This window comes from Osmerus mordax, chromosome 8 (assembly GCF_038355195.1).
Source record: "Osmerus mordax isolate fOsmMor3 chromosome 8, fOsmMor3.pri, whole genome shotgun sequence".
Lineage (NCBI taxonomy): Eukaryota > Metazoa > Chordata > Actinopteri > Osmeriformes > Osmeridae > Osmerus > Osmerus mordax.
In genome coordinates, this window is record NC_090057.1 from 17,229,846 (window position 1) to 17,249,570 (window position 19,725).

The window sequence follows — 19,725 nt, forward strand, 5'->3', positions numbered from 1 at the left end:
GTTCCCAGTCCAACAACCAAGACTATACTTTCAGGGATCATTTCTATAGTTTGTTTTTGAGAAATGTGTTTCTAAGGAGTGGTCTCACTATCCATGATGAAGATGCAGATGTTCCTTTGTGAGCAGGAATCTGGTGGAAAGGTGTGGCTGTGTTCACTGTCCTACCACCATTGATGACTGTTCCAAGTTCTTGAATGGAACTTGGACGAAAGGATCATGTTCTGAGTGGATTTACATTGATTGTTCAAGCAAAGTCAGTCACAGTAATGTTTGCATCTGTCTCATGATGCGCTGGACTGTGCAATTGACGACACTGCTGGGATGAGGAGGGAGTGCAACAACGGCCTTGATGTTGATCAATACTTAGATCCGTGCCAAGTTTAGCTGAATTTGGTTCTCTCTATGCAAGGAATCCACGGATACAAATGAACAACTTAGTTCTCTATGTAACGTTTTGTCATGTGGAAGATTTCAGAACTCTGCGTGAAATGTCTTTGACCAAGAGACACGTTCCACGTGTTGTAGCTTTAGCATAATTGATTGTTACAGGTGTCGACCATTCAATTGGCTTTGGAACCCAGTGGTGCGTATGCGCTCCTCGAGATAAAAAGCCAGGTTGTTCCCAGTCCAACAACCAAGAATATACTTTCAGGGATCATTTCTATAGTTTGTTTTTGAGAAATGTGTTTCTAAGGAGTGGTCTCACTATCCATGATGAAGATGCAGATGTTCCTTTCTGAGCAGGAATCTGGTGGAAAGGTGTGGCTGTGTTCACTGTCCTACCACTATTGATGACTATTCTTGAATGGAACTTGGACGAAAGGATCATGTTCTGAGTGGATTTACATTGATTGTTCAAGCAAAGTCAGTCACAGTAATGTTTGCATCTGTCTCATGATGCGCTGGACTGTGCTATTTACGACACTGCTGGGATGTGGAGGGAGTGCAACAACGGCCTTCATGTTGATCAATACTTAGATCCGTGCAAAGTTTAGCTGAATTTGGTTCTCTCTATGCAAGGAATCCACGGATACAAATGAACAATTTAGTTCTCTATGCAAAATTTTGTCATGTGGAAGATTTCAGAACTCTGCCTGAAATGTCTTTGACCAAGAGACACATTCCACGTGTCGCGGCTTTAGCATAATTGATTGTTACAGATGCCGACCGTTCAATTGGCTTTGGAACCCAGTGGTGCGTATGTGCTCCTCAAGATATAAAGCCAGGTTGTTCCCAGTCCAACAACCAAGACTATACTTTCAGGGATCATTTCTATAGTTTGTTTTTGTAAAATGTGTTTCTAAGGCGTGGTCTCACTATCCATGATGAAGATGCAGATGTTCCTTTCTGAGCAGGAATCTGGTGGAAAGGTGTGGCTGTGTTCACTGTCCTACCACCATTGATGACTGTTCCAAGTTCTTGAATGGAATTTGGACGAAAGGATAATGTTCTGAGTGGATTTACATTGATTGTTCAAGCAAAGTCAGTCACAGTAATATTTGCATCTGTCTCATGATGCGCTGGACTGTGCAATTGACGACACTGCTGGGATGTGGAGGGAGTGCAACAACGGCCTTGATGTTGATCAATACTTATATCCGTGCCAAGTTTAGCTGAATTTGGTTCTCTCTATGCAAGGAATCCACGGATACAAATGAACAACTTAGTTCTCTATGTAACGTTTTGTCATGTGGAAGATTTCAGAACTCTGCGCGAAATGTCTGACCAAGAGACACATTCCACGTGTCGCAGCTTTAGCATAATTGATTGTTACAGGTGTCGACCATTCAATTGGCTTTGGAACCCAGTGGTGCGTATGCGCTCCTCGAGATATAAAGCCAGGTTGTTCCCAGTCCAACAACTAAGACTATACTTTCAGAGATCATTTCTATAGTTTGTTTTTGAGAAATGTGTTTCTAAGGAGTGGTCTCACTATCCATGATGAAGATGCAGATGTTCCTTTCTGAGCAGGAATCTGGTGGAAAGGTGTGGCTGTGTTCACTGTCCTACCACCATTGATGACTGTTCCAAGTTCTTGAATGGAACTTGGACGAAAGGATCATGTTCTGAGTGGATTTACATTGATTGTTCAAGCAAAGTCAGTCACAGTAATGTTTGCATCTGTCTCATGATGCGCTGGACTGTGCTATTTACGACACTGCTGGGATGTGGAGGGAGTGCAACAACGGCCTTCATGTTGATCAATACTTAGATCCGTGCAAAGTTTAGCTGAATTTGGTTCTCTCTATGCAAGGAATCCACGGATACAAATGAACAATTTAGTTCTCTATGCAAAATTTTGTCATGTGGAAGATTTCAGAACTCTGCCTGAAATGTCTTTGACCAAGAGACACATTCCACGTGTCGCGGCTTTAGCATAATTGATTGTTACAGATGCCGACCGTTCAATTGGCTTTGGAACCCAGTGGTGCGTATGTGCTCCTCAAGATATAAAGCCAGGTTGTTCCCAGTCCAACAACCAAGACTATACTTTCAGGGATCATTTCTATAGTTTGTTTTTGTAAAATGTGTTTCTAAGGCGTGGTCTCACTATCCATGATGAAGATGCAGATGTTCCTTTCTGAGCAGGAATCTGGTGGAAAGGTGTGGCTGTGTTCACTGTCCTACCACCATTGATGACTGTTCCAAGTTCTTGAATGGAATTTGGACGAAAGGATAATGTTCTGAGTGGATTTACATTGATTGTTCAAGCAAAGTCAGTCACAGTAATGTTTGCATCTGTCTCATGATGCGCTGGACTGTGCTATTTACGACACTGCTGGGATGTGGAGGGAGTGCAACAACGGCCTTCATGTTGATCAATACTTAGATCCGTGCAAAGTTTAGCTGAATTTGGTTCTCTCTATGCAAGGAATCCACGGATACAAATGAACAACTTAGTTCTCTATGCAAAAGTTTGTCATGTGGAAGATTTCAGAACTCTGCCTGAAATGTCTTTGACCAAGAGACACATTCCACGTGTCGCGGCTTTAGCATAATTGATTGTTACAGATGCCGACCGTTCAATTGGCTTTGGAACCCAGTGGTGCGTATGTGCTCCTCAAGATATAAAGCCAGGTTGTTCCCAGTCCAACAACCAAGACTATACTTTCAGGGATCATTTCTATAGTTTGTTTTTGTAAAATGTGTTTCTAAGGCGTGGTCTCATTATCCATGATGAAGATGCAGATGTTCCTTTCTGAGCAGGAATCTGGTGGAAAGGTGTGGCTGTGTTCACTGTCCTACCACCATTGATGACTGTTCCAAGTTCTTGAATGGAATTTGGACGAAAGGATAATGTTCTGAGTGGATTTACATTGATTGTTCAAGCAAAGTCAGTCACAGTAATGTTTGCATCCGTCTCATGATGCGCTGGACTGTGCAATTGACGACACTGCTGGGATGTGGAGGGAGTGCAACAACGGCCTTGATGTTGATCAATACTTAGATCCGTGCCAAGTTTAGCTGATTTTGGTTCTCTCTATGCAAGGAATCCACGGATACAAATGAACAATTTAGTTCTCTATGCAAAATTTTGTCGTGGAAGTTTTCAGAACTCTGCCTGAAATGTCTTTGACCAAGAGACACATTCCACGTGTCGCGGCTTTAGCATAATTGATTGTTACAGATGTCGACCGTTCAATTGGCTTTGGAACCCAGTGGTGCGTATGCGCTCCTCGAGATATAAAGCCAGGTTGTTCCCAGTCCAACAACTAAGACTATACTTTCAGGGATCATTTCTATAGTTTGTTTTTGAGAAATGTGTTTCTAAGGAGTGGTCTCACTATCCATGATGAAGATGCAGATGTTCCTTTCTGAGCAGGAATCTGGTGGAAAGGTGTGGCTGTGTTCACTGTCCTACCACCATTGATGACTAATCCAAGTTCTTGAATGGAACTTGGACGAAAGGATCATGTTCTGAGTGGATTTACATTGATTTTTCAAGCAAAGTCAGTCACAGTAATGTTTGCATCTGTCTCATGATGCGCTGGACTGTGCGATTTGCGACACTGCTGGGATGTGGAGGGATTGCAACAACGGCCTTGATGTTGATCAATACTTAGATCCGTGCCAAGTTTAGCTGAATTTGGTTCTCTCTATGCAAGGAATCCACGGATACAAATGAACAATTTAGTTCTCTATGCAATGTTTTGTCATGTGGAAGATTTCAGAACTCTGCGCGAAATGTCTGACCAAGAGACACATTCCACGTGTCGCAGCTTTAGCATAATTGATTGTTACAGGTGTCGACCATTCAATTGGCTTTGGAACCCAGTGGTGCGTATGCGCTCCTCGAGATATAAAGCCAGGTTGTTCCCAGTCCAACAACTAAGACTATACTTTCAGGGGTCATTTCTATAGTTTGTTTTTGAGAAATGTGTTTGTAAGGAGTGGTCTCACTATCCATGATGAAGATGCAGATGTTCCTTTCTGAGCAGGAATCTGGTGGAAAGGTGTGGCTGTGTTCACTGTCCTACCACCATTGATGACTGTTCCAAGTTCTTGAATGGAACTTGGACGAAAGGATCATGTTCTGAGTGGATTTACATTGATTGTTCAAGCAAAGTCAGTCACAGTAATGTTTGCATCTGTCTCATGATGCGCTGGACTGTGCAATTTACGACACTGCTGGAATGTGGAGGGAGTGCAACAACGGCCTTGATGTTGATCAATACTTAGATCTGTGCCAAGTTTAGCTGAATTTGGTTCTCTCTATGCAAGGAATCCACGGATACAAATGAACAATTTAGTTCTCAATGCAATGTTTTGTCATGTGGAAGATTTCAGAACTCTGCCTGAAATGTCTTTGACCAAGAGACACATTCCACGTGTCGCGGCTTCAGCATAATTGATTGTTACAGATGTCGACCGTTCAATTGGCTTTGGAACCCAGTGGTGCGTATGCGCTCCTCGAGATATAAAGCCAGGTTGTTCCCAGTCCAACAACCAAGGCTATACTTTCAGGGATCATTTCTATAGTTTGTTTTTGAGAAATGTGTTTCTAAGGAGTGGTCTCACTATACATGATGAAGATGCAGATGTTCCTTTCTGAGCAGGAATCTGGTGGAAAGGTGTGGCTATGTTCACTGTCCTACCACCATTGATGACTGTTCCAAGTTCTTGAATGGAACTTGGACGAACGGATCATGTTCAGAGTGGATTTACATTGATTGTTCAAGCAAAGTCAGTCACAGTAATGTTTGCATCTGTCTCATGATGCGCTGGACTGTGCAATTGACGACACTGCTGGGATGTGGAGGGAGTGCAACAACGGCCTTGATGTTGATCAATACTTATATCCGTGCCAAGTTTAGCTGAATTTGGTTCTCTCTATGCAAGGAATCCACGGATACAAATGAACAACTTAGTTCTCTATGTAACGTTTTGTCATGTGGAATATTTCAGAACTCTGCGTGAAATGTCTTTGACCAAGAGACACGTTCCACGTGTCGTAGCTTTAGCATAATTGATTGTTACAGGTGTCGACCATTCAATTGGCTTTGGAACCCAGTGGTGCGTATGCGCTCCTCGAGATATAAAGCCAGGTTGTTCCCAGTCCAACAACTAAGACTATACTTTCAGGGATCATTTCTATAGTTTGTTTTTGAGAAATGTGTTTCTAAGGAGTGGTCTCACTATCCATGATGAAGATGCAGATGTTCCTTTCTGAGCAGGAATCTGGTGGAAAGGTGTGGCTGTGTTCACTGTCCTACCACCATTGATGACTAATCCAAGTTCTTGAATGGAACTTGGACGAAAGGATCATGTTCTGAGTGGATTTACATTGATTTTTCAAGCAAAGTCAGTCACAGTAATGTTTGCATTTGTCTCATGATGCGCTGGACTGTGCGATTTGCGACACTGCTGGGATGTTGAGGGATTGCAACAACGGCCTTGATGTTGATCAATACTTAGATCCGTGCCAAGTTTAGCTGAATTTGGTTCTCTCTATGCAAGGAATCCACGGATACAAATGAACAATTTAGTTCTCTATGCAATGTTTTGTCATGTGGAAGATTTCAGAACTCTGCGCGAAATGTCTGACCAAGAGACACATTCCACGTGTCGCAGCTTTAGCATAATTGATTGTTACAGGTGTCGACCATTCAATTGGCTTTGGAACCCAGTGGTGCGTATGCGCTCCTCGAGATATAAAGCCAGGTTGTTCCCAGTCCAACAACTAAGACTATACTTTCAGGGGTCATTTCTATAGTTTGTTTTTGAGAAATGTGTTTCTAAGGAGTGGTCTCACTATACATGATGAAGATGCAGATGTTCCTTTCTGAGCAGGAATCTGGTGGAAAGGTGTGGCTGTGTTCACTGTCCTACCACCATTGATGACTGTTCCAAGTTCTTGAATGGAATTTGGACGAAAGGATCATGTTCTGAGTGGATTTATATTGATTGTTCAAGGAAAGTCGGTCACAGTAATGTTTGCATCTGTCTCATGATGCGCTGGACTGTGGTATTTGCGACACTGCTTGGATGTGGAGGGATTGCAATAACGGCCTTGATGTTGATCAATACTTAGATCCGTGCCAAGTTTAGCTGAATTTAGTTCTCTCTATGCAAGGAATCCACGGATACAAATGGACAATTTAGTTCTCTATGCAACGTTTTGTCATGTGGAAGATTTCAGAACTCTGCGTGAAATGTCTGACCAAGAGACACGTTCCACGTGTCGCAGCTTTAGCATAATTGATTGTTACAGATGTCGACTGTTCAATTGGCTTTGGAACCCAGTGGTGCGTATGTGCTCCTCAAGATATAAAGCCAGGTTGTTCCCAGTCCAACAACCAAGACTATACTTTCAGGGGTCATTTCTATAGTTTGTTTTTGAGGAATGTGTTTCTAAGGAGTGGTCTCACTATCCATGATGAAGATGCAGATGTTCCTTTCTGAGCAGGAATCTGGTGGAAAAGTGTGGCTGTGTTCACTGTCCTACCACCATTGATGACTGTTCCAAGTTCTTGAATGGAACTTGGACGGAAGGATCATGTTCTGAGTGGATTTACATTGATTGTTCAAGCAAAGTCAGTCACAGTAATGTTTGCATCTGTCTCATGATGCGCTGGACTGTGCGATTTGCGACACTGCTGGGATGTGGAGGGATTGCAACAACGGCCTTGATGTTGATCAATACTTATATCCCTGCCAAGTTCAGCTGAATTTAATTCTCTCTATGCAAGGAATCCACAGATACAAATGAACAATTTAGTTCTCTATGCAACGTTTTGTCATGTGGAAGATTTCAGAACTCTGCGTGAAATGTCTTTGACCAAGAGACACATTCCACGTGTCGCGGCTTTAGCATAATTGATTGGTACAGATGTCGCCTGTTCAATTGGCTTTGGAACCCAGTGGTGCGTATGTGCTCCTCAAGATATAAAGCCAGGTTGTTCCCAGTCCAACAACCAAGAATATACTTTCAGGGATCATTTCTATAGGTTGTTCTTTGAGAAATGTGTTTCTAAGGAGTGGTCTCCCTCTCCATGATGAAGATGCAGATGTTCCTTTTTGAGCAAGAATCTGGTGGAAAGGTGTGGCTGTGTTCACTGTCCTACCACCATGGATGACTGTTCCAAGTTCTTGAATGGAACTTGGATGAAAGGATCGTGTTCTGAGTGGTTTTACATTGATTGTTCAAGCAAAGTCAGTCACTGTAATGTTTGCATCTGTCTCATGATGCGCTGGACTGTGCGATTTGCGACACTGCTGGGATGTGGAGGGATTGCAACAATGGCCTTGATGTTGATCAATACTTAGGTCAGTGCCAAGTGTAGCTGAATTTGGTTCTCTCTATGCAAGGAATCCACGGATACAAATAAACAATTTACTTCTCTATGCAAAATTTTGTCATGTGGAAGATTTCAGAACTCTGCGTGAAATGTCTTTGACCAAGAGACACAATCCAAGTGTCACGGCTTTAGCATAATTGATTGTTACAGATGTCGACCGTTCAATTGGCTTTGGAACCCAGTGGTGCGTATGTGCTCCTCAAGATATAAAGCCAGGTTGTTCCCTGTCCAACAACCAAGATTATTCTTTCAGGGATCATTTCTATAGTTTGCTTTTGAGAAATGTGTTTCTAAGGAGTGGTCTCACTATCCATGATGAAGATGCAGATGTTCCTTTCTGAGCAGGAATCTGGTGGAAAGGTGTGGCTGTGTTCACTGTCCTACCACCATTGATGACTAATCCAAGTTCTTGAATGGAACTTGGACGAAAGGATCATGTTCTGAGTGGATTTACATTGATTTTTCAAGCAAAGTCAGTCACAGTAATGTTTGCATCTGTCTCATGATGCGCTGGACTGTGGTATTTGCGACACTGCTTGGATGTGGAGGGATTGCAATAACGGCCTTGATGTTGATCAATACTTAGATCCGTGCCAAGTTTAGCTGAATTTAGTTCTCTCTATGCAAGGAATCCACGGATACAAATGGACAATTTAGTTCTCTATGCAACGTTTTGTCATGTGGAAGATTTCAGAACTCTGCGTGAAATGTCTGACCAAGAGACACGTTCCACGTGTCGCAGCTTTAGCATAATTGATTGTTACAGATGTCGACTGTTCAATTGGCTTTGGAACCCAGTGGTGCGTATGTGCTCCTCAAGATATAAAGCCAGGTTGTTCCCAGTCCAACAACCAAGACTATACTTTCAGGGGTCATTTCTATAGTTTGTTTTTGAGGAATGTGTTTCTAAGGAGTGGTCTCACTATCCATGATGAAGATGCAGATGTTCCTTTCTGAGCAGGAATCTGGTGGAAAAGTGTGGCTGTGTTCACTGTCCTACCACCATTGATGACTGTTCCAAGTTCTTGAATGGAACTTGGACGGAAGGATCATGTTCTGAGTGGATTTACATTGATTGTTCAAGCAAAGTCAGTCACAGTAATGTTTGCATCTGTCTCATGATGCGCTGGACTGTGCGATTTGCGACACTGCTGGGATGTGGAGGGATTGCAACAACGGCCTTGATGTTGATCAATACTTATATCCCTGCCAAGTTCAGCTGAATTTAATTCTCTCTATGCAAGGAATCCACAGATACAAATGAACAATTTAGTTCTCTATGCAACGTTTTGTCATGTGGAAGATTTCAGAACTCTGCGTGAAATGTCTTTGACCAAGAGACACATTCCACGTGTCGCGGCTTTAGCATAATTGATTGGTACAGATGTCGCCTGTTCAATTGGCTTTGGAACCCAGTGGTGCGTATGTGCTCCTCAAGATATAAAGCCAGGTTGTTCCCAGTCCAACAACCAAGAATATACTTTCAGGGATCATTTCTATAGGTTGTTCTTTGAGAAATGTGTTTCTAAGGAGTGGTCTCCCTCTCCATGATGAAGATGCAGATGTTCCTTTTTGAGCAAGAATCTGGTGGAAAGGTGTGGCTGTGTTCACTGTCCTACCACCATGGATGACTGTTCCAAGTTCTTGAATGGAACTTGGATGAAAGGATCGTGTTCTGAGTGGTTTTACATTGATTGTTCAAGCAAAGTCAGTCACTGTAATGTTTGCATCTGTCTCATGATGCGCTGGACTGTGCGATTTGCGACACTGCTGGGATGTGGAGGGATTGCAACAATGGCCTTGATGTTGATCAATACTTAGGTCAGTGCCAAGTGTAGCTGAATTTGGTTCTCTCTATGCAAGGAATCCACGGATACAAATAAACAATTTACTTCTCTATGCAAAATTTTGTCATGTGGAAGATTTCAGAACTCTGCGTGAAATGTCTTTGACCAAGAGACACAATCCAAGTGTCACGGCTTTAGCATAATTGATTGTTACAGATGTCGACCGTTCAATTGGCTTTGGAACCCAGTGGTGCGTATGTGCTCCTCAAGATATAAAGCCAGGTTGTTCCCTGTCCAACAACCAAGATTATTCTTTCAGGGATCATTTCTATAGTTTGCTTTTGAGAAATGTGTTTCTAAGGAGTGGTCTCACTATCCATGATGAAGATGCAGATATTCCTTTCTGAGCAGGAATCTGGTGGAAAAGTTTGGCTATGTTCACTGTCCTACCACCATTGATGACTATTCCAAGTTCTTGAATGGAACTTGGACGAAAGGATCATGTTCTGAGTGGATTTACATTGATTGTTCAAGCAAAGTCAGTCACAGTAATGTTTGCATCTGTCTCATGATGCGCTGGACTGTGCGATTTGCAACACTGCTGTCATGTGGAGGGATTGCAACAACGGCCTTGATGTTGATCAATACTTATTTCCGTGCCAAGATTAGCTGAATTTGGTTCTCTGTATGCAAGGAATCCACGGATACAAATGAACAATTTAGTTCTCTATGCAAAATTTTGTCATGTGGAAGATTTCAGAACTCTGCGTGAAATGTCTGACCAAGAGACAAGTTCCACGTGTCGCAGCTTTAGCATAATTGATTGTTACAGGTGTCAACCATTCAATTGGCTTTGGAACCCAGTGGTGCGTATGTGCTCCTCAAGATATAAAGCCAGGTTGTTCCCAGTCCAACAACCAAGAATATACTTTCAGGGATCATTTCTATAGGTTGTTCTTTGAGAAATGTGTTTCTAAGGAGTGGTCTCCCTCTCCATGATGAAGATGCAGATGTTCCTTTTTGAGCAAGAATCTGGTGGAAAGGTGTGGCTGTGTTCACTGTCCTACCACCATGGATGACTGTTCCAAGTTCTTGAATGGAACTTGGATGAAAGGATCATGTTCTGAGTGGTTTTACATCGATTGTTCAAGCAAAGTCAATCACAGTAATGTTTGCATCTGTCTCATGATGCGCTGGACTGAGCAATTTGCGACACTGCTGGGATGTGGAGGGATTGCAACAACGGCCTTGATGTTGATCAATACTTAGGTCCGTGCCAAGTTTAGCTGAATTTGGTTCTCTCTGTGCAAGGAATCCACGGATACAAATAAACAATTTAGTTCTCTATGCAAAATTTTGTCATGTGGAAGATTTCAGAACTCTGCCTGAAATGTCTTTGACCAAGAGACACAATCCAAGTGTCACGGCTTTAGCATAATTGATTGTTACAGATGTCGACCGTTCAATTGGCTTTGGAACCCAGTGGTGCGTATGTGCTCCTCAAGATATAAAGCCAGGTTGTTCCCAGTCCAACAACCAAGGTTATTCTTTCAGGGATCATTTCTATAGTTTGTTTTTGAGAAATGTGTTTCTAAGGAGTGGTCTTGCTATGATGAAAATGCAGATGTTCCCTTCTCATCAGAAATCTGGTGGAGAGGTGTGGCTTTGTTCACTGTCCTACCACCATTGATGACTGATCCAAGTTCTTGAATGGAACTTGGACGAAAGGATCATGTTCTGAGTGGATTTACATTGATTGTTCAAGCAAAGTCAGTCACAGTAATGTTTGTATCTGTCTCATGATGTGCTGGACTGTGCGATTTGCAACACTGCTGGAATGTGGAGGGATTGCAACTACGGCCTTGATGTTGATCAATACTTAGATCCGTGCCAAGTTTAGCTGAATTTGGTTCTCTGTATGCAAGGAATCCACAGATCCAAACGAATAATTTGGTTCTCTATGCAACGTTTTGTCATGTGGAAGATTTCAGAACTATGCGTAAAATGTCTTTGACCAAGAGACACATTCCACGTGTCGCGGCTTTAGCATAATTGATTGTTACAGATGTCGACCGTTCAATTGGCTTTGAAACCCAGATGTGCGTATTCGCTCCTCAAGATATAAAACCAGGTTGTGTGAAGGAATGATAATTATACTGCTAATCAATGCTGCTATACGAATCACAACCTCAAGTACATCAAATGTGTAATGCTTAATACTAAAACATATATCCAATTGTGATCAATTTATATATTAAAAAGAACAGATTGGATCAAGTTACCAAGTAACACTGTGGTGTGTGTGCAAGAATGCCGAGGTCAAGCAAGCAACATGGGAGTCGAGTTTGTGGCGCTCGGGGACTGGTGTGAGCACAATGGGCCACTCAGCTTTTGGGAGCAGAGTGTCAAAATGAGAGATAAGGGCCGGGTTTCCCAGATTCGTTAAGAAGCTCTTAAGCGCTAAGAGCTTCTTAAGAGCGTTCTAAGAGCGCTGTGAAAGAAGGACGTGTTTCACAGAGTCGTTCTTAGCTTAAGAAGATCTTTCATCAAGAAGGAAATCTGACCCACTCTTAACAGCCTTCTTAGCGACCAAACGCTCACTGCAGCCGCATATAAATAACGATATAAAAATAAATAATTGCCCATAATGTTCCTGTAGCACATAAATAAAATGAATCATCATTACTATCACTCATTACGCTCATACACATTCGGCATCTGCATATGAGTTTACATTAGCTATAAAAACATCAACAACCCTGTGGTATTTCACAGATACCTGGGAAACTGACAGGTGTAATTGAACTCAGCTGGAACCTCATCAAGAGAGGCTCCACCTGTTAGTCGATATAAAGGCGTTGCTGAAGTCCACGCTTGGAGACACCGTGGCTGCAATACAGCATATTCTCGCTGCTATCCAGATGGTTTACATAAATGCCTACATGCATCAGCACTTCTCCCCAATTAATGTGCTGTCGGACCGGGCTGTCCAGTACCGGCTTCCACGTGTGGATATCCAACGCCTCGTCAGAGGGCAACCCGCTGAAATTTTGCCCTCAGCCCTGAGGTGCAGCTCCTGGCCGCGCTGCGTTTTTACGCAGTGGGGAGCTTCCTGGAGGTGGTGGGGGACGGCACCGGCCTCAGCAAGGCACACGGAGTGTGGCAGCCGTGACACCGATCCTCCTGCGCCATGCCCGGACACACATCAGAATGCCCACCATACGGGATGAGGTCCGCCAGGTCCACCGTGGATTTCATGCCATGGCTGGGATCCCCCGGGTGATTGGTGTCGTGGATGGCACACTGATCCCAATCCACAATCCCTCCCTGGTGGATCCGTGCTGGATTGGGAGGAAACATTACACTGCCATCAACATAGGGTGCCACCCCCCTACTCCCAACATTAAACCCACTACCATCACACAACCCATAGCAACTATCATGTATAGGGCTTGAAAGCTAGGAAATGATGCAAAATGATCCACACAACACATGGTTGAAAAGGAAAAGTAGTTTATAATTTAAAAAAAAGAAGAGAAACAGGGTGTTGTGTGCGATTTATGCGCTGATAAAGTGGTGGGTGATCGATCGCGCTCCTTCTTAGCCGAACCCTTCTTAAGAGCCTTCTTAAGTCCTTAAGAACGATCGAATCTGGGAAACCCTGCCAAGGTCATGCTGGGACTGTAATTCTTCTCTACTCCAGGACCGGCCGGTCTGACTACCTTTGGATATACTAGCCCTGTTCTGAGGTCTCATTCCCTTGGAGACCCTGCCCCCCCTTCTCACCCCCCTTCTCACTGGATTCCCCCTGCCCCTTGAAGACCCTACCCCATCTGTTTTATACATCATCTGACCCTGGACTGGTCAGATGACCCCCCCCCCCCCCCCTTTCGTTCCCTGGAGATGCAGCTCCCACCGCACTTATGTCATTTGTGCCTTGAGATGATCAACTCCCTACTCTGGAGAACCCCCCACCCCCTGGATTACCTCAGACCTGTGGGTCTTGTCTGCCCCCCTCCCTGAGCAGACATGTGGGTCTTCTCCGCCCCCTCCCTCTCTGAACATCACCAAATCCTTGCGGTGGTTGATTGATACTCACTCGGGCGCCCATCATAAAAGGTAAGCAGAGCCTGTTTAAACGAATCTGCATAGCTTAGGACCCAGTAGCTTTAGGAGTGAGTGTCTGTGAACTGCTGTAGGTCTGTGACTAAAGGCTGCTAGAACCAAAATTGACCACATTGCCCCTGTGAAGGAATTGGAGTCAGATAAATGTTGACGCAAACCCAATGATACATTCAGGGGCCCGTTCTCTGTACGTCGCTTATTACAGCCGAGATCAAATGACACACCCAAGATGACATCATCTTGCTAATTATGATCTGGCTAATTCGGTTCTTCGAACACCCATGTTGTTTATAATTAGTATAGCTGGATTGAGTTATGCATTGGTCTAAAAGGGGGTATGTATCGATAGTAGAAACCTTGATCAGCAACGCTGCTGTTGGCTGCTCACATAAGTCTATGGCTGCTCACCATGGCCAAAAAGAGCACCCTGTTTTTTACGCAACTTAGCCAACAAAGCAGCTTGCTCGAAGGTTACTCTGAATTTGAAGATTTAATCAGAACGCCAGGGAACACCTCAAAGTCTGCAAAATCCAAGAAAGAGGGCTGGCAAAAAGTAGCAGACCAAATTAAATGTATAGTAGTGACCACGTTAGATGTTTTATCGCTTATTACAGTTAGCTAGGACTATGTTTTTTATTTTCATACTTTGTTTATCATCTTTAACCCTTTCACACGTAGGTTCTAAATTTCTTGACTGGTCCCCCAGAGTGAGTTTTTTATGCGCGTGAGTTTGGATCAATCTCAACGTTCCAGAAATTGATTATGACGCATTAAAATTGAATTGCTATACAATTTCAGTATTTCTCGGTTCGCATTTTCCATTGACCTAGTTTGCACCCCGAATTAGTGACGACTACTCCATTCATTGGTTGTTTTGTTTATCCACCTTCTCCTTCAGTATTTCTTCCGCTTCAGGGGACTGGCGGAAACCTTCAAAGTAGATATTTTGGCTATTATTCTGGTGACTGAAGTATTTGTATAACTCAAATTATACCACCCATATAGTTTGCACGATACTGAGATGAAAGCATGAACTGTTGTATTTCATGAGGTGATGTTTTTGCCAAACTAGCTAGCTCGTAGTGTAGTAAAGAGTCAATCAACAAGTTAGCTGTTGCTAATTTACGAGGCTATGTTACGTTGTTTGTGTGGTCGGATTATAACGAATACAAAATAATTCGGATACATCCAGTCAATCTAATTTGATTGCTATGCATCGTTTTTTTTGTTGGTCTAGCTGGCTTCCATCTCGTAAACCTTCTGAGTTGGCAACGCAGCCCGTGTTCACAAAATAAGTTACTGGATGGAAGCCAGCAAAACGAAAACAAAACGATGCATTACAATCCTAGTAACACGTTAGACTGACTAGATGCACTTGCATTATTTTGTTATAATCCTACTACACATACTACGTAACATAGCCAAGTAAATTAGCCACAACTGTTGATTGTCAACCAAATTGAGCTATAGGCGAGACTGGAACATGACTCCCAGACACCTCGACGAAAGGCGATCAAGCAAGCTAATGCTGCTTGGATACCTTCAAACCTTTTTGGTTGGCTTCAATTTATCTGGGAAATTTTTCTGGTGAGTAGATTATTTATACCCACAAAATAAACACATACCTGTGGCATTATATTGAGACGAAAGCATGACCTGTGGTTGTTTTCCATTATCTGATGTTTTTGCTAGCTAGCTCGTAGTAAAGAGTATTATTCAGGTAACTAGCGATTACTAACTTGCCATGTTTAGTCAAATTAAAGCAAACACAATAATTCATCCATTCTATATTGATGGCTATGTTTTGTGATCTATTGCTGCCATCTACTGTCATTAATTTCCGTGTTGATAGAACATTTATTCCTCATTTATTGTCAGGCCACAGTTCAAGCAAAAATGAGAGGCAAGTGTAATTTGTTTGGAAAATCTGGGCTAGGGCTAGTTGATGGACGGCATGTAGAATAAACCAGACTTTATGCTTATTCAATCTAACAACCTATTGAAATGACAAGACGGCAATGTATGACTAATGTTTCATAGGGTAATGAAACGCACCACTTGTCATATCACTTGATTGCCTGCTGTTGACCGTTTTCTATATATTGAACATCTCCCTTTCTAATTTTAGAGGGGAGTGTTGGCCCGCACAGGCCCCGTTCCAAGAGACAGAAAATGACAGCACTGCTATACAAGCTGTCCTTGTATAGTACATGGCCTTCTCTCAGGTGTCGGGCAAGTACGGTCAGCAAAAAGTGACCATTCCTTGCTGAACATCAACGAGACCGTCGAACACCTAATTCCTTGATGTACCAGCAGCATGTTTATTTTTTGCAAAGGCTGACAGCCCATCTCCCATCCCACATCCTCACCACATAGCATAGAGGGACTATAGAGAGCATCCCGAGGAGCTGCATCACGGCCTGCAGAGGACAGTGAGGACAGCTGAGAAGATAGTCAGTATCTCTCTTCCCTCACAAACATCTATACCAAACGCTGCATCCCCAAAGCCACACGCATTGTGGACAAACCCATGCACCCCCAGGCTCCTGTACATCATCACTCCACTATTTTTTTTTTGCATATGGCTGCTACCTCAATAACTGATGTCCACATATGATTTTAGTAGGTTATGTTTACATTCACAGTTTCCCTTGCACTAGCCTACTTGTTTACATTCAGAGTATCCCCACTTATTGGTGTCTTGAGGCATTTGTCACAAATAGGATCTTGTCTTGTTGGACCAATCTTTTTTTTTACCTAATTCTACGTAGTTGTTGTAGTTGTCTAGGTCCTGGAAGAATGTTGTTTCATTTCATTGTGTACTGTAAGTATATGATGACAATAAATGCCAGTTGACTTGTCATGACAACAGACCCAGAAATCCCAAGCCCTTCATGATCCTGGATATCCATAGTGGATCCTGTGTAATGGATCATGTCCTAAATATAGCCAGTACATCACACAACTCAAACATGCTGTACCTTTTTGCCGATATGTTGACGGAAGCCGTGCCTACCCCTACACAGCATCAAGGTTTTAAATAATTTGTATATATTTTTTATAGCTGTGTGCTGAATGTTTGTGGTAATGATATTCCTTGATATGTAACATGACAATGACGAGATTGTACCCTTTCCTGGACATGTACCTGAAATGAGCAAAGGGATACTGTGGTAAAAATTAAGAAACGTGTTTGTGTGAGTTTTTTTACTTATTAAAATATTTATTAAAATAACTTAGTACTGTCATTACTGTTCCGATTTTCAAATATTCACACAAGTGAATCCACAGTGAATGGATATGATATCCCTTACAAAAAATAAGCATTCTTCAAGTTTATTTTGTAAGTATACTTAGTATAAAAAAGTATACAATTATCATGTAACTTAAAGTATATTAGCAGTGTACTTATTTATATACTATTTTTGTACTAAGTAAACTGAATTGGCCCACTTTATAGGTCATTTAGTACACTTTAAAGTACACTTATAGTGTATTTGAGGTTTACTTCTTTTCTTCACAGGCTACATTACATTCTGTAATGTAGCCTGTATAGTGCACTTTCAGTTCATAAAGTATACTTCCTAAAGTACTTAAAAGTATGCCTTGGAATACTCTAAAGTAACCTGTGTCGTGCACTTTCACTTCATGAACTATACTTCTTTTAGTGCCTCAGAAATATACTTCGCAATACTTTCAAGTGCATTTTGAATTATTGAAAGTACTTCAAGAATAAACTTTAAAAAAACGTCCATTTACTATGATCTAGTTATATATATTTAAATATTCAGGGGCCCCTCAAATGCCGCTGAGCTTACGTCACTTGGCGGGTCCTCGCAAAGTGACACGGCAGATTCTTAGCTGAAAGTAAGTAAGTAAGTAAGACTTTATTTATATAGCACATTTTATACAAGAATTGTAGCTCAAGGTGCTTTACATAAAATCAATAAAAACAATAATACAAGTGATAAACAACCATACACTCTGTTAACAGATCCTTTCCCCAGGTCAATAGTATGGGCCGTATTCTCTGTTAACAGATCCTTTGCCTCAGATCAAGAATACAGATTGTTTTACATATTTGTTTAAATACTTCACGCGACCAGAGTTCTTGTACGCTATCAGAGTTCGCCAACTCTGACATAGACAAAGTAAAAATAGCAAGTCAAATAATGACCCAAATTTACTAAACCAAGATTCTACAATAAAATAACTAATAAAAGTAGGATTACAAGTAACACACATACATTTGGTTCACCCCTGGTTTGTATATATATAAAACCATACACTCTGTTAACAGATCCTTTCCCCAGGTCAAGAGTATTGGCCGTATTCTCTGTTAACGGATCCTTTGCCTCAGATCAAGAATACAGATTGTTTTACACATTTGTTTAAATACTTCACGCGACCAGAGTTCTTGTATGCTATCAGAGTTCGCCAACTCTGACCTAGACAAAGTAAAAATAACAAGTCAAATAATGACCCAAATTTACTAAACCAAGATTTTACAATAATATAACTTTACTTAAATGCTTAAGATAAAATTACTTAAATGCTTCAGTAAAAAGGTAGGTTTTAAGCTGTCTTTTAAAAATGTTTAGAGTGTTTGTTTCCCTAATATTTATGGGTAATTTGTTCCATAGTTTTGGGGCATAATTGACAAAGGCCGAATCACCAATCTTCTTATGACTGCTTCTGGTGACGGTCCTAGGTCCTTGTCCGTGTAGAGCTTTGTATGTGAGGAAAAGGACCTTAAAGTCAATACTGAAGGTAACAGGGAGCCAGTGTAAAGTAGCTAGGACAGGACTAATGTGTTCTCTCCTTTTAGTTTTGGTTAACAATCTAGCTGCAGAATTTTGAATGAGCTGTAGTCTTTCAGTGGTTTTCTTGGGAAGACCAGTGAAAGTGGAAGTGCGTTACAGTAGTCCAGCCAGCTGGATATAAAAGCATGAATTAACTTCTCTGCATCATTTTGGTTTATGAATGGTCATACCTTTGCTATATTCCTCAGGTGAAAGAAAGCTGTTTTGGTCACTTTATTAATGTGAGAGTTGAAATTCAAATCTGAGTCCAGGATTACACCGAGACTCGTCACCTCTGGTTTAAGACAGGGGGTTAAGCCTCCAAGATTCTTAATAAGCATCTCTCTTTTGGATTTGGGGCCTGAAGGATTCAAATTCTTTGTGTCTATTCCAATATGTAATGATGGTATTCTATGACACAAATATGTGTTCTAGAAAGAGTGGTCTGGAGTCGCAGAGGTCCGATAATATCAGCTTTAATGCAGCAGCTGGAAATCAACAAGTACAGAGCTCTGGGGTTGTCTACGTTTCCCTACCCGCAACAGAGTTTGGGTTGGTTCACGAAGTCCAACTGGCTATCTGTCCCTCCCCAGCATATAATATACAGTGCAATTAAAACAGAAAGATGAAAAGAGGGTTGAGCTTGTTCTCTCGTGCATCAGGGAGTTGTTCTTGCCTCCGCGTCCCACCTGCTCGGGTGCCATCTCCACCCAGATTCAAGGTTGTTTCTGAAAATGAAAAGATAGAGACACAAAGAACAGCCTGCTTCCCACACTCAGTGTGAGACCCAATGTTTAAGCCTGAGCACACTTCTAAGTTCATAACTTTAATAAGCACAATGCTTAACTTTAATAAGCACAATATATTCTTTAATCCCTCTTTTGATCTCTGAAAACACCAGAGATCAATCAACATAGCCCGGACCAACCACCGCCTCCTCGTCCTGGTCAGCCAGCCCCAGCAATGGCATTTGGAACCCCTTCGTCGGGTTATCCTCAGCCGAGACAATGATCCTGTTACACAGGGACCTGATACATGGGATACAGCAACAGTCATGTTGATATTGATATAGCACACTCTTAAGTAAAATAGCGGAAACCTTCTTAGTCCAGTACAATTCTAGTGTGGTCAAGCAGTATCACTCTTGGCCTAGTCGTAACCCTCTTTTCCGGACTCTCACATTCGTAGCAATAGCAAAAGGTTCACTGGCCC

The 19,725-nt window shown here is 42.1% G+C and overlaps 18 non-coding genes and 1 pseudogene across 18 annotated transcripts; all 19 read left to right on the plus strand.

Annotated features, from left to right (window-relative positions):
* Positions 1 to 18: 18 nt before the first annotated feature.
* On the plus strand, positions 19 to 230 carry LOC136948298 (small nucleolar RNA U3). The gene has a single exon (XR_010877171.1). It is a non-coding gene; the product is annotated as a small nucleolar RNA U3 (small nucleolar RNA).
* A 406-nt stretch (positions 231 to 636) lies between these two features.
* On the plus strand, positions 637 to 841 carry LOC136948485 (small nucleolar RNA U3; annotated as a pseudogene).
* A 406-nt stretch (positions 842 to 1,247) lies between these two features.
* Positions 1,248 to 1,459, plus strand: LOC136948306 (small nucleolar RNA U3). The gene has a single exon (XR_010877179.1). It is a non-coding gene; the product is annotated as a small nucleolar RNA U3 (small nucleolar RNA).
* A 404-nt stretch (positions 1,460 to 1,863) lies between these two features.
* Positions 1,864 to 2,075, plus strand: LOC136948219 (small nucleolar RNA U3). Its single transcript, XR_010877097.1, has one exon. It is a non-coding gene; the product is annotated as a small nucleolar RNA U3 (small nucleolar RNA).
* A 406-nt stretch (positions 2,076 to 2,481) lies between these two features.
* Positions 2,482 to 2,693, plus strand: LOC136948308 (small nucleolar RNA U3). Its single transcript, XR_010877180.1, has one exon. It is a non-coding gene; the product is annotated as a small nucleolar RNA U3 (small nucleolar RNA).
* A 406-nt stretch (positions 2,694 to 3,099) lies between these two features.
* On the plus strand, positions 3,100 to 3,311 carry LOC136948303 (small nucleolar RNA U3). The gene has a single exon (XR_010877176.1). It is a non-coding gene; the product is annotated as a small nucleolar RNA U3 (small nucleolar RNA).
* Positions 3,312 to 3,715: 404 nt separating this feature from the next.
* LOC136948387 (small nucleolar RNA U3) lies at positions 3,716 to 3,927 on the plus strand. The gene has a single exon (XR_010877254.1). It is a non-coding gene; the product is annotated as a small nucleolar RNA U3 (small nucleolar RNA).
* A 404-nt stretch (positions 3,928 to 4,331) lies between these two features.
* On the plus strand, positions 4,332 to 4,543 carry LOC136948194 (small nucleolar RNA U3). Its single transcript, XR_010877074.1, has one exon. It is a non-coding gene; the product is annotated as a small nucleolar RNA U3 (small nucleolar RNA).
* Positions 4,544 to 4,949: 406 nt separating this feature from the next.
* LOC136948467 (small nucleolar RNA U3) lies at positions 4,950 to 5,161 on the plus strand. Its single transcript, XR_010877322.1, has one exon. It is a non-coding gene; the product is annotated as a small nucleolar RNA U3 (small nucleolar RNA).
* Positions 5,162 to 5,567: 406 nt separating this feature from the next.
* On the plus strand, positions 5,568 to 5,779 carry LOC136948388 (small nucleolar RNA U3). The gene has a single exon (XR_010877255.1). It is a non-coding gene; the product is annotated as a small nucleolar RNA U3 (small nucleolar RNA).
* Positions 5,780 to 6,183: 404 nt separating this feature from the next.
* Positions 6,184 to 6,395, plus strand: LOC136948324 (small nucleolar RNA U3). Its single transcript, XR_010877196.1, has one exon. It is a non-coding gene; the product is annotated as a small nucleolar RNA U3 (small nucleolar RNA).
* A 404-nt stretch (positions 6,396 to 6,799) lies between these two features.
* LOC136948288 (small nucleolar RNA U3) lies at positions 6,800 to 7,011 on the plus strand. The gene has a single exon (XR_010877162.1). It is a non-coding gene; the product is annotated as a small nucleolar RNA U3 (small nucleolar RNA).
* Positions 7,012 to 7,417: 406 nt separating this feature from the next.
* On the plus strand, positions 7,418 to 7,630 carry LOC136948471 (small nucleolar RNA U3). Its single transcript, XR_010877326.1, has one exon. It is a non-coding gene; the product is annotated as a small nucleolar RNA U3 (small nucleolar RNA).
* A 406-nt stretch (positions 7,631 to 8,036) lies between these two features.
* On the plus strand, positions 8,037 to 8,248 carry LOC136948477 (small nucleolar RNA U3). Its single transcript, XR_010877331.1, has one exon. It is a non-coding gene; the product is annotated as a small nucleolar RNA U3 (small nucleolar RNA).
* A 404-nt stretch (positions 8,249 to 8,652) lies between these two features.
* LOC136948289 (small nucleolar RNA U3) lies at positions 8,653 to 8,864 on the plus strand. The gene has a single exon (XR_010877163.1). It is a non-coding gene; the product is annotated as a small nucleolar RNA U3 (small nucleolar RNA).
* A 406-nt stretch (positions 8,865 to 9,270) lies between these two features.
* On the plus strand, positions 9,271 to 9,483 carry LOC136948472 (small nucleolar RNA U3). Its single transcript, XR_010877327.1, has one exon. It is a non-coding gene; the product is annotated as a small nucleolar RNA U3 (small nucleolar RNA).
* Positions 9,484 to 9,889: 406 nt separating this feature from the next.
* On the plus strand, positions 9,890 to 10,101 carry LOC136948529 (small nucleolar RNA U3). Its single transcript, XR_010877347.1, has one exon. It is a non-coding gene; the product is annotated as a small nucleolar RNA U3 (small nucleolar RNA).
* Positions 10,102 to 10,505: 404 nt separating this feature from the next.
* Positions 10,506 to 10,718, plus strand: LOC136948461 (small nucleolar RNA U3). Its single transcript, XR_010877317.1, has one exon. It is a non-coding gene; the product is annotated as a small nucleolar RNA U3 (small nucleolar RNA).
* Positions 10,719 to 11,124: 406 nt separating this feature from the next.
* Positions 11,125 to 11,332, plus strand: LOC136948555 (small nucleolar RNA U3). The gene has a single exon (XR_010877351.1). It is a non-coding gene; the product is annotated as a small nucleolar RNA U3 (small nucleolar RNA).
* Positions 11,333 to 19,725: the final 8,393 nt, after the last annotated feature.